Here is an 11,859-nt window from a genome sequence, read left to right as displayed (position 1 = left end):
TAACATTTGAATACCCACATTTCTTGTCTGCTTGAGGGTCCTTTCAATTCATGGGGTTTTTTTCTCCTTTTAGGGCTGTCATTCTGGTAAAGAAAATATGCTGTTTATTATAAGGAAATTAAGAAGAAAAATGGCTCACTTTTGGGAAGTTGGAGTTCCAGATTCTGCCATTAACAAAATGTGAAATGTGTTTACAACAAATTACTTTAATGAGTCTCCTTGGGGCACCACATTTCCCTTGGCATAAACCTTCAGATACTGTCCAAATATCTGAAATTTGGAGCTCAAGGCAGAACCTTCACGTAAAAAAACCCCACAAAGAACAGAAAAAAAATACACCCCACCTTGAATGATGGAAAAAACCCTAAACCAGAATTTGATTATATTGGCAGGATGATATACAGAACTTTATATTATCACAGTCAGCCTTTGTCTTTTCCTTTAACAAATATTTTGAATGTTTCCAGTGGTAGCAAACTTTTTCCAGCATTAAATGGCCACCTAAGAGTAAAGACCTGATAGCTAGTATGGCTTTTTTGTGAACTGAGCATATTTTTTATCAGCCAGCAAAAATCACAGGTGTTAATAATGAAGCAACTAAATTACTTTTTTCTATCCCTGTTGAGAAGCCAGCAGCAATCAGGGAAACAGATGGGCTAGCAAGACTGGTAATTCAGATTCTTATACACATGTGAGATTAAACTGTGAAATAGTTGGTTCTTACGTTAATCAGCAAATGTTTTGTACATTATACTTTCAAACAAACAATGAAAATGCTGTGCATGTTAAAGCATCAATAGTGACTGAAGAGATAAATATTCCTCTTTTTAATTTGCTTCGTTGGGTTTTTTTAAAGGCTAGAAAAAAAACACAGGAAAACTAATGCTTTCTGCTACTAGTCTAGTGGGGTTTTTTCCCTTTAATTTTAAAACAGAAATTAAAAGAGATAAATACATAAAACATCCTGGAAAGAGCAGTACCAATAGAGTGATTCTATGAGATCCACAGGGAAACATTTTTATCAGCCTATGTAATTTTTTCCTTTAAGATAACATTAAATCCACTCCTTGTGCAAACACAAAATATCTGAAGACATGTTCAAATTCATAGAATGGTAGGGGTTGGAAGGGACCTTTAGAGATCATCAAGTCCAACCCCCCCACAGAAGCAGGTCTACCTAGATCAGGTCACAATTCTTGCATTGTTTTCTAAACTGGTGCCTTTTAAAAAATATTTTTTTTTGGTTTTATTGTAGTGACCGTTTTCCTTCCCTTCTCCCAATACGTTTTCAATCTCTAAATTTACTATGTAAAAAATCTTTAGCCTGAATAAATGTTTAATATGCAATTAGGCTCAATATCACAAGTGTCACATAGTTACCTAATGTGTAATAAAGGCAAGTTTTAAGAACATGAGTCAAAGAGAGATCTCATAAAAATCCTGCTGAGCTTGCTTAGATCCTGAATGGCTGTTGAAAGCCAAGAATCGTAGCTTGACAATTCCATTTCTGATGCTACATGGTCTTTCCAAACTAAATTCCTTTTTGTGTAAGTGAATTCCCTGCAGGGCCCCCATGCAACCCCTGAACAATGCCGAGAGATGTGACTGAGCTCAGCAGAAGAACCCACAATAACACTTTCTGTAACATAACCGGGGAAAGGGAAGGTGATGCAAGCTGCATGTTGTAACAAGGCAGATGCTAGGTCTGCAGCAGGGCAGAGGAAGCAGGGCACTGGGTTTCAGTCTGAAAGTGCTTTACTGTAACAGAATATCTGGCTATAAAACTCTCTGTTCTGGCTAACTGAAGCTAAATTTTGAACCACGTGAGCCAATAAATGTTTTTCACTTAAAATAAATTAAAAATGCTGAAAGCAAAGCAATTTTCTATGTCCATAAAACTCACAGCATCATTAACTATTCTGAACAGTATTTGTTGTTTGAAGTAGGTACATCTTTAGAATGCCTGCAGGTGTCTTCTCTGATTATCAGACTATATTGTGTGCTTATGGCAATGAAACTAAATAAAAAGGAAACCATCCTTTCTTTCCACATTCTTTAATATTTACATGCACCAGAACTTTCGGAGGCTCAGTTCTCTGTTATGTGATATTGACTTGTTATAAAGGAGGCCAATGGTTTAAGAGTCAGATTTGATACAACTTTTGTGCCTTCAAGGCCAGCCATGCTGTAATCCTGAAGGGATTAACCTGAAAGCAAGAAGTAATGCTTTGATTTTATATGTGTGTTGTGGGATCTATCTGTTCTGTCATGAGCGCACATACATTTTCCACTAGTAGGAAATCACTGATAGCATCAGCCTTTCTCTTTGTGCATGAGAAGCTAAGGCACAGATTCTTCTGATGTTTGCAAATCCTGTTTTTGAAAAGGAAGTTTTGGCATTGGTGATATTCTCTTCAACAGCATTTAATAATGGAATGTAGCTGACCAATTTAATGGCTAGTAAGGCAATCATGTTAGGGATGATTGAGGAGGTTGGGAAAGATAAATATAGACAACCTTTAACTTCTTTTTCCTTCCTCTTTTGCTGTATTTCAATTCAATTTTGATTTTTTTTACAGGATCATTGTGTTCTGTCTGAGCAATTGAATGTGGGAAGAATAATGGAGTTGCAAATCGTTCTCTTATTCTGATTTCTTACATCATTAGGTTTTTAATTATGTTTTTTTGTTAAAAACTTAAAAAAAAAATATTAAAACCATGTAATTTCAATTTATGTTTTTAATGCATAACACATTATGTTGTTATTGAAAGTATCCAGTTCTGTCCCCTGTACCATAGTTAGATCATGATAAGCCAATGGTGGTAGCATTGCTTAACTTGCTTTCATTTACCAAGTATATTGAACTAGATCTACAGGCATATATGTATTAAAAAATCTGATTTTATTCTTTTCTTTAATCAGGTTTATATTGTAGAAATGTGGATATCCATGGAAGATATATGGGGACATTTCATCATAAGCAAGTAACTAAGGAACAAATTGGTACATGACCTTTACTAAACTACTGAAACTTTGAGTCTCAGTTTACCTTTTGTAAACTTGGAGGGAAAATAATTTCCGTTACTATATTCATTCCATAGATTTCCAAGGTTTTCAGACCAGCAACTGCATTCTATTATTCACTTATACAATTCAAGAGAGAAAAATTTATTAGTCTCTCTTGATGCCTTGTCTTTTCAGTGTTGTGATGGCACATGAAGATCATGGGTAGTCTCAGCTGGAGTGAGGTTGTACAGGTAGTCAGGGAAAAAGAGGCTAAGTCTGGCTTTTCCCAAAAAACTATGCTCTGACAGACCTGACACTGTCATTAAGCCTACTTTCTATTTAAAATTTTCTCAGTTTCTGTTTTTGTGAAATTGGAGATTCAAATGAGCAAGCATAAGATGGAAAGCTTAAAACTGTTAACATTACAGTTAAATAGTAATTTTTACTCTCCTGAAAGAGCATTGCTGAGTACTGAAGGGACTATATGAGAAATGCTTATATGGGACTATGCTTATATGGGACTATATGAGAAATTGCTTAGAGTAGTAAATAGGAAACAGTAAAATATATATGTATCTCCTTGCTGCAAGATAAAGCACCGAAGATAGGGGAAAATGGTGGTGCTTTAGTAAGTTAGTAGTAACAGAGTGCCAGGAGTTTCTTAAAAGTCTTCATTATCCTGAGTGCATAATACTTTATCACTGTGATGATAAATGAAACAGTTTCATTTCCATCTTTGAAACTTGGATTAAATATTATTCTTAAAGGAGAAATATTTTAGGAACTTTCTATTTCATATACTTAGTTTAGGAGCCAAGTTTTCTGCAACAGGTATAATAGCAGAATGTTTGTTTTCATTCAAGTTCTGCCTCCATTTTCTGAACCATAAGTACTGTATAAATGACAGTAATTGGCCATCATGATGCATAAGTAACATCACTCTCAGGTGACATCCCTAAAGGATGGCAGATGGTATCTAAACCAGCTGTCAGATCCTAATAAGTAGAGGTCAGAACAGCAGCTGTCTCCATTACAGCACATTTGCTGACATGCAACAAAGCTCATTTAAATTTGTTGTTGCTGCTAGTTCAGTATGGAAGGGTCTTTTAATGAGAATACAAGATGATAAATTTGAAGTAAGTGGCCCAACTGTCTTCCTGTGTGGTTTATGCAATTTAAAGTCAAGTAGAAGACACTGTTCATAATTGTTTGCTTTAAGTGTCCACCCAAAAACCTTCATCAGCAGACAGACAGACTCCAGCTGGTCTCAAGATGAGACTCATGATTTCTAGTCAAATAGTACAAGCCTCAGTATTATTTGATGGGAGAAGTGTTGAAGTGTCACCAAGGTGCTATGATGATTTTCATGTAGAAAAAGAAAAAAAGTTCAGAGATACAGTACATCCAAGTTAATTCAGTGACTTACAAATGTGAACTGTAACTCTTGAACATAGTTTCTGTTTTGTGGTTCTGTTTATCTCTCATTGTTAAAATTCTTTAATCTTAGAGGTCACTGTAGATGTATGTACACTGCAAAAAAGAAGAATCTTAATTAAAGTGTGAAAAATTATTTCTATCTGATAAATTCCTACTCTATTTTTGTTGATAATGTCTTTCCAATGTTTGTCTGTCGAGGTAAAGGTAAAAGGAGAAGGACAGAACACAGAGGTGGAAAGGGAGAAGAAATGGAAGAAAAATAGTTAGGAAAGGAGAGAGAAGTGAGAGGAAAAAGTGAGATGAGGGGAGTGTACAGTATGTTATGCATAATGAAGGATTGACAAGAGGACATTTTGAAATTACCAGAGCCTACTCCTGAAAAAAGAAGTAGCATCAGTTATATATATCTGTATCGTATACTTGTACATTGTATTAAGAGGAAGATTAATGTTTTAAAGGGTCTTTTTAATGTTTTCCATCTTTCTCTGCCATGGTAGAAATGGAAAAATGTTACTAAACTTTTCAAATATAGTTAGGTATGTAGTGAGATTCTTCACTAAAGATCTGTGATTTGACTCTGAGAACAAGAAATGCAGGATTAAAAGGTCAAGATTTGGAATGTCTTATGACAAACTTCTCCTTTTCAGTGCAAGGACATTGCCACCAGACTGGCCAAGGGATGCAGTTTTGTGAGGGTGACTTTCCAGAGCTACTCAGCAGATAGCAAATATTTCTAAAATGCTTCCTTTTGAACAAATCTGAGCTAGCAATGGTTTCAGTTCATCTCTGCCCTTACCTGTCATGATGTAATATTGTCGTCATCAGTTATAAAAAAATTTAGGGTTTTTTTAATACTTTTTATTTTAATATATTTTTTCTACTTCACCATCACTGCAACAGCCCTCATGTTTTCTAACACAGCCTGTTACTGCCTTAATCAGTTGGCAGCCTGGCCTCAGCTATGTGGTTTTATTACTAGTAGCAGTTGAGATATGAGAGGTACATAGTTCCCAATGGTGACAAATGTAAACAGAAAGCAAACAGACCTGTCTGGGAAACCCTCAAAAGAAACAGCACTAAGCAAAGAAACCACATGACATTCATGAGGTGGCCTTCCTTTAATACTTTAGCTAGGCTAATTGTTTTTGCAGTTGTCAGCTCAGGTTCTCTTACAAAAGATGCAGAGAAGGATTTATCTTTTCCTAAGACAGAACATTGCTTTGGTGGCTACTGCATCATAATGGGCAATTATCACTAAAGCTTATATGGTTTCAGGTGACAGAATGCAATTATAAGGAGAATCATATTATATTTCCTAATATCAGTATGAATCCCTCACTTTTTGCTTTCAGCAAGAACTGCTTCAGACACAGGTGCCTTTTAAGCTCTGGACATCCTTGCAACTCTGCTGCATCATTTGCAATGTAGCTTTGCTGTGAGATTAATGATTGCTCTGCAAGTTACTTCAGTGGGACTTTCTGATTATGGGGAAGCAATGAAGAGGTATTACTGCTTTGGTTTCACGTTGAGGTGAAGCTGTGTGAATGTTTTTGTCTATTTTCGTAGATGAGTGGCCCAGGAAACAGCAGCTTTCCCACTCACTGATGGACCTTATTTTGTACTCCGGTCTAGTGCTGTAATCCTGACTTGTTTCAGAAACATCTACAAAACTGGATATGCGTCTCACAGGGACAGTAAAGCCCCATCAAAGTTATTATTATCCACTTTAATATCTGGAAAATCACTGACTATAATATTTGGGTTTGAGGGAGGCTGTCACTCTGTGACCTCTTACAAAGCAACTCTGACAGGACTCTTTCTCCTTAGAACTTTCTGCATAGCTGAAAATCAGCCTTGCTCTTGCAGCTGACCTTAGCTCAGGGCTGAGATTAGAGTAAGTTAATACTAGAAAATTAAATATTCTTTGAGAGCTGCTCACCAGGAAGGCGTGGACATTGAGACATGCATGCTGCCTAAAATGCCAGTGCATGTGAAGCAGCAGAGCCTCACTGAAAAATCACCAAGGTCAAAGGATTTTAAATGTATAGGATTGGACACTAAGTCTTGCTGCAAAGTTGCCAAATTTTTTAAACAGAGGAAGGAAAACTAACATCTGTAAATTGCCTTACCAATGATGTCATCTCTGATGTTGAGATCTAAACCTAATAATTGAAATGTCCTCCTCTGTACTATGAGATTACATGTTGGAAGTAATTGGGAACTGCCTTTTTTGTGAAATCTTTTCATTTTTATGTATTTCTGGAGAAATTGCCATGGCTGGCAATGTGTTAGACTGTGGAAAAGGCATGTGGCAATGAACCTGTTGTGCTGAACATAATTTCTAATATTCCTAAGCCATTCAGCCTCTTTTCCTGCTGCTGCTGCATTCCACCTGAATTTTCTTCATCTGTTTTTATACCTTCTTATCTAAGTGGGTTCACATTTGCCATTTATGCATTAGATGCTTTTCAGAGCAAACCTACTCTATCATTTAAAAGACCTAGACTTCATAAAGTATAGATATTTTCTGCCTTTCTAGATTCCTTCAAGCGTATAGATCTGTGACTTATTCTGAGTCAACATTTGTTCACAAAATAGAAAGAAAATTGTTCACTTTCTGAAGTCTATAGATCTCACTAAATTAGCACACATGGTTTTCGAGGCATTAGGTCTTGAGCACACAAATGGTCACTGCAGAATTAATGAGAAAGAAGTTTGAGCGATGAGAATGAATATAAGTATTAAACTTTTCTCCACTTTCTGGTTCACTCTCTAAAAATTTGTTGTTTGTTTTTGAAAGCAGATGCTTGCAGACAGAATGTTCCCTGAATGCATTTAGTTTAAATTTAATTTCACAATTATATTAAAGAGCAGTGATAATATACTCGATATTTAAAATTTTTAGCAACTTGAATCTTAAGATCAAAATTCAAAGTCTATTCATTACCCGGATTGATATTTTAGCATAACTTGTCATTTTAACTTGTCACACTAACATGTGATTCTCTGCACAAAAGTAATTCTCAGGAATAATGGAGTAGGTACTTTTGTATCTTGTTTCAGACAGCATTGTACTAAAATGTTCAAACTTTCATTCTACGGTAAGGAAGACCTACTCTTGGATCTAGAGATTTCAAAGGAACTTACTGGAGTAATGGCTGGCATTAAAAAAAAAAAAAGGGACATTTGATTAACTTTCAGTCATAGAGTGTTCCAAAACATTTTCCTTTTGACCCTTTTTATTATATATATATATCTATTTATGTAGATTTATTTATATACATTTAGATTTAGATGTATATATTTAGATTTACATTTTTAAGTATTCCATACTATCGCAGAATAAATATTTATGAAGACTTAATGCTACCTCTTTTTCTAGCTTTGTTTTGCTAGAATTGGATGTACAGTTCCTCCTTGAATATAAACACTAATCATAAGTAGCTAACTGTTCTACCAACTGCTACAGAGAGAAGAGCTTGTATTGTAGGAAGTCTTAAATGCAAATAAAAATGTAAAGCATGAATGTAAAACACAAAAAAACTGCATGGAGAATTTAAGAGGCAGACCACATGTCCTGTCTGAATGCCTAAAACACCTTGATGGAGACTGAACATTTACATGTATATTAGAGGTAGAATTAATTGTAATGTATCTGCTTGATGTTTTCTTAGATTTATTTGTACATTTTTGATTTTGAATGTACTGCATTTGTCTTGTTAGAAATGTGCTGTTTCTGAAATGCAATGTTAGAAGCACCTACCATCCAGGGCTTCATGTTAGTTACTAACTAACTAACCAATTTATGTCAGCTGAAGAGATTATAACTTTTGAGCTATGGGCTTTGTATTGGACTACCACCAAGAGTACTGTTACATCAAATCCCTCAACTGGGAACTGGCTAAGTGTATAAGGTTTCTAACTTCCCTTTCCAGTGATTTACAGACTAGATAACACAGTGAATTTATCTATTTTGCTGTGTCAGAAACAAAAAATGTCTTGGTTATTAAGTATTATTATTTTCAGCCCATAATTTTCTGTGGGTTTCTTTTTTTCCATTTATTGTATTATTAAAACATGTAGTGACATAGTTTTGATAAAAGATTTCATATATGAAGTAAATATATGAGACTCTGATAACAAGAGTATATATTTTTGTTTTAAAAAAAAAGATTGTTATTTTTACTGTTTGTAATGTCAAAGTAATTTCTACAGCTTTGACAAATACCGTATCTGTACACATGATAACTTTTTTCTTTACTACTTCAATTAGGCAAATCCAAAACTATTACATGCACATCAATTTTGTTCACCAATTAAATGTATTTAACAATATTTCCCCCACAGCTTCATTCTGTTTACCAAGTGGTTTTTATGCTAAGCATCTGTTTGTATGGGAAAGGTCCATTGGACCATAATAATCTCAGTTAATTGCTCAGCAAATATTTATTTCTCACATATTAAACAAATGAAACGGGTTCAGTGAGAGAAAAATCAGATCAACTTGGCAAACAGCACACATCAAGCTATGTAAGACTTCCAAGGCATTGGCAGAAATTCTATATCTAGGAGAATTGTCTACCTTTGGGAATATTGCCATCCTTTACTAGATGGTAATGTTGTTGTAGTTTGCTTATTGTTGTTCTACTTTTTACCTAGGAAGAATGCAAGAAAACATTGTATTCCTGAATTTATTAATGTGCCATTCCATGGCTACAATAGTATGATTGAAGAACGATCATTTTCAAGCCACTGCAAATACCGATTCATCTTAATATTATATAAGATCAATATTATATAAGTATTTAATATTCCTAGAGCATTTTAAAAATTTAAAAATCAACTTTCAAAATCCCCACTTTGATTACATTAATGACTGCATCTTTCCTAAGAGCAATGTGGATGCTTTTCATGTGCCTACAATAATGATTGTTTCATTTCCCACATATGTTTTTGTATTCCCTTCCCACCAGTGGTAATATTCCTTGTGCCGTGTCGTGTGAAAGCAATGACAACTATATGCAACTACTTCTAACAAGAACGGACAATGATGCATCGAATCATAAAGGTTTTTTTGTGCACAGGAAATGGAAAGCCTAACTTGGTCTCTCACTATTTAGATTCTTTTTATTGCTATAAAACTTACATGTTTTCCTTATGTTTTCCTTAACACAAATTTCTGAGACTCATAAGTTTTTATTTTTCCTTGCACAGACTTTACTTTTTAAGTCATCTGCTTCTTCTGATTTATATCACACATAAAAGCTCTTAGACTGTCCTTAGAGATTCAATTTTAATAACTAGAAATCAACATTTAAAGTTAATTGAATTTTATGTAAAATACTTGAACTTCCTAGCCCTACTTTTTTTGAAACGTGGACTAAAAAAAATGAAACACTGATTTACTTTTTTTTCTCCTTGGAATTGTTTCATAGAATCATAGAATCATAGAATGGTAGGGATTGGAAGGGACATTTAGAGATCATCTAGTCCAACTCCCCTGCAGAAGCAGGTTCACCTGATCAGGTCGCATAGGAACATGTCCAGGTGGGTCTTGAAGACCTCCAAAGAAGGACACTCCACAACCCCTCTGGAACAGGCTGCTAGCAATTGGTAACAGGAAGTTAGTAATTTTGAGGGACATATGCCAAGCAAAATAAACCCAAATATAATTTTCTATATCTCTTAAAAAACCCCTACTCAGAAATATTACAAAACATTGATATCTTCTCTAATCTTACATTGAAATTATGGTTAGAAATACACACTAAGAAGAAAATACTCTGTTATATATGCAACAATCTGTACCTCAAATAGCCTTTCTGTGGTGTTGATATTACTGCAGAAATGGATAGGTAAGTGTGGTGTGAAAAAAAAAAAAAGCAGAAAATTCTCAACTGGCTAAACTGTGTCATAACAAATATAATGCAGTATCATAGAATAATACCATTGTTTTGTTTGGAAAAGACCTTTAAGATCATGAAGTCCAACCACTAACTCAAGCAGATTTACCCTCCCTCCTAGCTTCATATAATCTGCAAACTTAGTAAAGGTGCACTTGCTCCCCTCGGCTCAGATGTTAAACAGAACAGGCCTCAACACTGAACCCTGGAAAACACCACTGGTGACCATCCACCAACTGGGTTTAACTCCATTCATCAACACTCTCTGCGCCTGGCCATCCAGCTGGTTTTCCACCCAATGCAGAGTGCATCCATCAAGCCATGAGGAGTGTATTTTTCCAGGACGATTCTGTGGGATTCTGTGTCAAAAGCTTCAGGAAGACCACATCCACAGCCTTTCTCCACTTCTTTCATCCACTAATTGGGTCAACATGTTGTAGAAGGAGATCTGGTTAGTCAAGCAGGACCTGCCTTTCATGAAGCTATGGTGACTGTGCCTGCACCTGTTGTAGGCATCCAGAAGATCTCGGGCTGTGACACGAGAGGTGGAGAGTACTGAAGAGGTGGGCACAGGGTGGAGTGAGAGGAGGTGCTTGTGCTAGCAGATATAAGCACATGATGCAAGCAATAAGGCTGGAACAAAGTATCATCCATACTGAGTATGTAGTGATGTTATCCCCTCAGCGGTCGGTGAGCTGAGTGATCCGTGTGGGCGGCCTGGTGATGTTGCCATTAACAGCAACAGAACCCTTGGTTGTCCTGTATGTGCCTCACAATGGTACCCAGGATGATCTGCTCCATAACCTTCCCTGGCACCGAGGTAGGCTGACAGACCTGTAGTTCCCCGGATCCTTATTCTGGCCTTTTTTTGTAGATGGGTGTCATATTTGCCATCCTCCAGTCTGCTGACACCTCCACGGTGAATCAGGACTGCTGGTAGATGATGGAGAGTGGCTTGGCGAGCACTTCTACCAGCTCCCTCAAACACCCTTGTGCATCCAGCCCCATGGACTTGGATGTGTCAAGGAAGAACAGCTGGTTGCACAGCATTTCCCCCTGGACTAAGGAATCTCATTCTGTCCTTTGTCTCTGTCTTCTGGTACAGGGGACCAGGTACCCAAAGAAAATCTTGTTTTCCTGTTAAAGACTTAAATGAAGAAAGAATTAAATACCTCAGCCTTTTTCTTATCCTTGGTCATTATGTTTCCTCCTGCATCCATTAAAGGATTAAGATTCCCTTTAATCTTCCTTTTAATGCTAATATATTTGTAGTAAATTTCCCTATTGTCTTTTACAGTAGTGGCCAGCTTAACTTCTAGTTGTGCTTTGGCTCTTCTAATTTTCTCTGCATAACCTCAGAACCTCCTTATAGTCCTCTCGAGTTGCCTGCCCCTTTTCCAAAGGTCAGAAGCTCTCACAGTACAGTAGTACTGTGTATTTTCTGAAGTGTATGAATATGGAAGACTACAGGCTGTAGCAGAAGAAAGAGATAGGGAGAAGAGAGAGAAAAAA

The sequence above is a fragment of the Colius striatus genome, chromosome 1 (genome assembly GCF_028858725.1).
Source record: "Colius striatus isolate bColStr4 chromosome 1, bColStr4.1.hap1, whole genome shotgun sequence".
Classification (NCBI taxonomy): Eukaryota; Metazoa; Chordata; class Aves; order Coliiformes; family Coliidae; genus Colius; species Colius striatus.
Note: the sequence above shows the minus strand (reverse complement) of the source record.